Source organism: Bidens hawaiensis, unplaced genomic scaffold, assembly GCF_021521415.1.
Source record: "Bidens hawaiensis isolate Kalapana, Puna unplaced genomic scaffold, B.hawaiensis_p1.1 tig00001692_1, whole genome shotgun sequence".
Classification (NCBI taxonomy): Eukaryota; Viridiplantae; Streptophyta; class Magnoliopsida; order Asterales; family Asteraceae; genus Bidens; species Bidens hawaiensis.
The window spans coordinates 1,435,633-1,442,004 of NW_027491096.1; the positions used below are offsets into that span (position 1 = coordinate 1,435,633).

Sequence of the window (6,372 nt, forward strand, 5' to 3'; positions counted from 1 at the left end):
TTCTCCGAGAGCAAACATACCAGCAAGTACACCTGTCACAATTAGCAGCACACGTGGACACTACAACCGCCCTCCCGTGTTTCAACTCACGTGTCTGCTTAATAATAATAATAATAATAATAATAATAATAATAATAATAATAAGAATAATCACTATATATTTAAATTAGTTTAAGATATAGCAAGGAGAGTAAATGTGAGGTGCTAAAAGACCTGATAAACAAAGCCGGAAGCACACATAGTTTTAAAGTAATACCCAAATAAAATGCCAGACTCCAAGCCATATATGATCTCCTCAATAACTTCAGATTGCATCTATAACCATGAAAACAATAAATCACTAAATAAGCTTTTTTTATAGACATTCAATGCATAAATAAACGGGGAGGAAATAATTAAAATACCAGCTCTTGTTCTCTTCCTTGACGTCTGTAAACACGAAGCCATCCGTTTAGGAGAGCCTAACATAACATGTAAATACACAAATAATATGTATATAGAATGTGCATGTGTACATATAGACAACAAAATGTATACACAAAAGAATGAAATAAAATAAAAGTGGAACAAACACGAACCGTCAAAACTAACCGTGTATACTCACAACATATTGTTTAACTAACACAGTCAACAAATTCACCAAAGGGAAGAGAGAAGGGTTATGCATGAAACAAAAAAACCGATCCGTAACGGATAAAAACGAAATAACCGAATCAAAATAAAATGAACCCAAATATTTTAGCTCAAATGTATAATAATTTATTAATCATTAATTAACAAAAAGGATTAATTTTTTTAGCCCAAAAATTTCAAGCCCAAATGGTAAACCAAAAGAACCTAAAAGCGAACGGTTTTCAAAAACTCAGTAAACAAATTTACGGTTCTTGGTTCGGTTTGAGCCCACAACCGACATATACCATATTACACAGCATAAACCTAAAAGTAAATATTTATTGAAGATAATAAGATACCTACAAACAAAAATGCAACACCACACGCAAGCCATGGTAAGTGTAAGATAGATATTGTGGACGCCTTTTGCTCCTCCTCCTGCACCAACGCCTGCATATTCAATAATAACTTAATTTTAATATAATAAAAAACATATAGTTTTCTTAGAAGACAGCTTTTGAAACTCACATTACCTATGGTACCGAGGCCAGCCAATGTAATTCCCATCCAGTCAATGTAATTCCCATCCAGTCAACAACATTCATAGCTTCTTTCAAGTAGAAATAAGAAAATATGGATAAAATAGCAAGCCCACATCCAGAAACCGGTTGAATCACAGAGACCTACAACATATCAAAAAGTAAGATACAAGTTCTCAATCCATATGCTTGTAAAAACAGCATAATGTAGGCTGGTAAACGAACTGAAGTTCAGTGAACCGTTCATAAATGAACGAACATGAATGTCATGCTCATTCGTTGTTCATTTATTTATATTTGTTTGCATAATAATTTAAATTTATACCAATACTAATTGGCCCGCCAAGTAGCAACCTATCGCCCAATCAAATTTTAGAGCCAAGCCTTGGGTAATAGACAAACAAAACAAACAAGAACACGCTCATTTTTTCGTTTGCTTATGTCTGCTTGTTTATGTTCAGTTAGAATATAAATGAGCGAACATAAACAAAAGAAGCATGCTCATTTTCTTAACGAACAAACACGAATCAAGAAAATCCGTTCTTTTTAAATGTTCAGTTATAAGTTTACAAAATCTAACCATTACAACAACAACAACAACAACAATAATAATAATAATAATAATAATAAGTATATATATAAAGCAATAAAGAACAACACTTACAGGAGCTAAAGATAATGCTCGTAACATGAGCAATGCCCCAAATATATCCATAAGAAAACCTATCAGCCAAGGCTTGTTAGATGCATATGCTCTTACCACCTACAAAACAAATCATGAGTAAGTTGAAATTTGAGAAGCATTTGCGTCATGAGATTCGTAAATTAAGAAGAAATAATATTAAGAAAGAAAGAGAACGTTGAGTTTGATGGAGAGCGGAGGGAGAATGAGAGTAGCTTTCTTCTGGATAACTTTGCCGATATTATTGCCGGCGGTCGCTGCCAACGTCAGCAAGATCGATTCCCACATTTCCTTCCGATATTATTGCTCCAAACATACGTTTTCTTTTAACTTTCTTACGTTTTGAACACATAGTTTATTATATTACAAAATAGCAAAACACATACTTTATATTTAAACGTTTTTTTAATAAACGTTCTTTAACAAAAAAAAATGGCAGAAGACATATTTAATGTTTCAAATTCCTTTCATGTTTCGTCCTTTGTCACTAACTCAGTAATATTTTTTTATTAAATCTGGTCATGTGCCTTGCACATGAGAGCAGTGTGGTCATTTTACCCATTTGTTTAAAAAATATTTTAATAATTAACTAAATTTATTTAAAAGATTAAAAACCAAAATACCTTTTACTTTAAAAACAAATTTCATTAAAATATTTATAAATATAATATATTTATAAATATATTATATACACATAATATATTTATAAACAGATTTCATCAAAATACCCATTTGCCACAGTCTTTACCCTCCATCGCCACCACCGTCCTCGACCTCCATCGCCATCACCCACCACCACCACACCACCAACTAAAAAGAACCCCGCCACCACCAACATCTACAACGAATGCCGTCGTCACCACCGTTTCAAACGGACGCCACCATCACCACCGCTGGACTAGGGTTTAAAGTCATAAAGAGAGATTTGAGGTGATGAGGTCGATTCTATTCAAACCATCAACCCCAAATCGAAGTGAAGCCGGATCTGAGTTAGATCTTAATTCAATCTTACTTATAGGTTTTGAGACAACCGGCAACAACTGATGGCTTCTACTGCTACGCGATGATCGGTTTTCCGATTTGGGTTTTCCGACGAAACTCTGATATTTCCAATGAAAATTGCCGACAGAGATGAAAATTGAGGTGGGGAAATATGTAAGTGGTTCCAGATTGTGGTGATGTTGGGAGCACGGTGGTGATGGTGGTTTTATGTGGCTGTGCGGCTTCTCGAGGTCGCCGGAAAACGAGAGGGTCTGGTGGCTGCGATACGAGATGGTGGTGGTTGGGTGTGTGCTGGTCGATGGAAAATGCTAAAGATATGGGAGTGTAGGCAGGAATCGACCGCTTTGTCTCACCGGCTAACCCCTCTCCCACTTCGTATTACCAGCAACAGTAAGAGGTTATTGCAGGTGGGTGGTTGGTGTGGTGGTCCTGTGATGAAGAGATGGTGGTGGTTCGAAGTGGCGGTCGTGTGGTAGCAATTATGGTGGCTTAGTTCGAGATGGCGATGGGCGTTGGAGACAATGGCGATGGCCGTCGTGAAATTGAATCTGGTGGTGGTGGTGGTGGTGGCGGTGGCTAGGGAGGGTGAAACAGATTAGCGTATGAGAGAGAGAAAGAGGGAGATAGAAAGAGTTTTGTCACTTTGTGTATTTTATTTGTTAGTTTTAATTATGAAATAAATTATATATAAAATTACAAAAATACCCTCATGTGCAAGGCACATGACCAGATTTAACAAAAAAATTTAACTGAGTTAGTGACAAAGGACGTAACTGTTGGGACCAAGATCTTTGATCCTTGAAGATCAACTATCCTCGGCGTTTGCGAATATCCGTTTCCAGGACTAAGGATCATGTATGGTTCAAGGATCATCAACAGTTAACTTCAAATATGTTTTAATCTATTTTTTACAGGTACTGAAACGTGTTTACCAACAATCCTATTTTTATGGAAGATATATTTTACCAAGTCGTCTTAGCTCATCCTCCCTCGCAAACGGTCATGAAGAAGTGGTAAACAAACGTGGTCGAGTTTATAGGAAATTAGTTAGTATCCATTGTAAACTTTTGTATATATAAACATTGAGTTATGGCTGATCGCACACAACAATTTAGCATACTTAGAATTCTCAACAAGAACACTTTGTACTCATACTCAGTCGTAATTCCAACCTTTGTAATCATTTTTTAGCATAATATAAACTGGTAGTGATAGTTTTCACTACCCGAGGTTTTTGTGTCGGAGGTATACTAGTTGCTAAGGGCTTTTCCTTGTATAAATCTCATTGTTCACCCTTTAAAATTGTGACTATGATCAGTTTATCAATAAAAGCACTAATCCTCACAAACGAATTTGGTTACTTGATCCTTAAACCGATTTTTGACCAAAACGATTTGGCGCCCACCTTGGGGCCATTTCTGCTTTAGTCCCAAAATTTTCTACCTCTATTCAATTCCTATACTCAAATTTATGACTCAATGGCCTCTCAGGGAAAAGTTGTTTCTACAACCGTTGCTTCAAGTGTTTCGGCTCAAATGTCTTTGTCGCCACTACCTTCCTCTACGAAGCCACAAAAGCCCATAACTGTTGTTTAGAAGAAGGAGACTGCCATTTTCTCTGGATTAAAATCCACCACTGTCTCCCAAACGGTAACTATTAACAATGATGTTTATGTTTTATGTGCACAGATGAAAAACTATATGGAGGAATAGAACAAGACCAACCAGAGGATCCTCCATGAGATTGAGGAGATCAAGAGAACTAGGAAGACTACTAAAATCACGAGTCCTATCATCCCAAAGATACTTGACTTCAACACTCCAGATTTCCCAGGTCAAAGGTTCCCAGGATCCTCTTATCCTCAACAGGGATCCTAGAATCTCTTCCAAAAAGGATACTTTACGCAACATTCACAAGGATCATCCATCCTGCAAGGATCCTCGAGTCAATACTTAAGATCCTCTAGCAAGTTCTCACAAGGATCCTCCACCTTACAGTCTGGACCTTCAGGTTTCCATCAAGGATCTTCTACCCACCAGCTTCAAGGATCCTCTGTCTTTCAACCAGGATCCTTGGGCTTCCAGACAGAATCCATCATTCATCAGCACCTAGGATCCTACAACCCTTATGGAAAAGAACCTTTGAAGGAGCCACGATCAAGGCCAACCGAGGTCCACGAAGGGGACTTCATACCCATGCAGACCAATGCTCCTGCTAGACCAGCTCCAGGCGCTAAAACAGCATATCCCGGACACAGCTATGGAGTGGGATCTTTTGATCACACAAGAGGCAACACTTATAATAACTTATCCTTTTGCACTAATCATGGTGGTATGCAAGACGCGGGAATCAATCAAGCCATAGCCTGAGAATTAAAGAAACTCAAGGACATGATATCCAGTGTACCAGGAGTTATCAAACCCATCCCGAAGTTACCGACAGGAAGCCATAACATATCCAGATTCGCTCCTCCAATCTGTGATGCTGAAATACCAAAGCGCTTCACCGCCCCTAGCATTAAATTGTATGATGGGTCCACTGATCCTGAGGAACACATAGCCTTATAACGAGAGAGGATGCAAATTAATCCTATTCCGGATAAGCTGAAAGAAACTTGCTTATGCAAAGGCTTTGGATCAACACTCACAGGATCTGCCCTCAAATGGCTGCTAAGTCTTCCTCCCTATTCGATTACTTCTTTTTCTCATTTGATTAACCTATTTAATAGTCAGTTTTCATGTAGTAGATCATTTGAAAAGTTAACTAGTGATTTATATAGGATTGCCCAACCTCGTGGGGAACCCCTTAGACAATTCTTTACAAGGTTTGGGAGAGAGGCCTTGGAGATTCCCAACCTGGATGCCCCGACAGCTGTTGATGCATTCAAAATGGGATTACAAAAGGACTCTCCATTTTATCAAGATCTTGTTATGACCCCTTGTAGGAACCTAGATGAAGTTCGGAATAGAGCTCTAAGGTTCATCAGGTTAGAGGAAGATTAGAGGATACAAGATCAACTGAACACTCCAACAAAAAATGTATCTCAAGACAAGAGACAAGGATCCCACTTCAGGAATAACAATTCCAAACCATGTTCCAAACCAAATAATCAAAAGATCAATGCTGTGGAGGAAGAAGAGGACGATGAAGACTGTCGAAGGATATCCGATTATTGCTTCTCTATGGATATGGGAGGATTAATGTTGGCTGTCAGAAGCTTGGGAGATAAAGCAAGATGGCCAAGAAAGAATGAGAAGGAACCTGCCCCCAAAGATAAATCAAAATGGTGTGCTTTTCATGAAGATTTCGGTCACTTGACGAAAGATTGTATTGCCTTGAGGAGGGAAATCAGTTACCTCCTCAACAAACGCTATCTAAAGGAGCTGTTTGGAAGAAATAAGTCCAGGACCTAGGATTCTCATCATGACGGTTTGGTCATTATTTTGTTTATTTCTAACCATTATGTTCGTTGGATCCTCATTGACGGTGGAAGTTCCGTCAACATCATTCGGCTGGAAGTGCTAAAAAATATGACTA

The 6,372-nt window shown here is 38.1% G+C and overlaps 1 pseudogene; it reads right to left on the reverse strand.

The window, feature by feature from the left end:
• Positions 1-304: 304 nt before the first annotated feature.
• Positions 305-2,121, reverse strand: LOC143594548 (putative magnesium transporter NIPA9; annotated as a pseudogene).
• Positions 2,122-6,372: the final 4,251 nt, after the last annotated feature.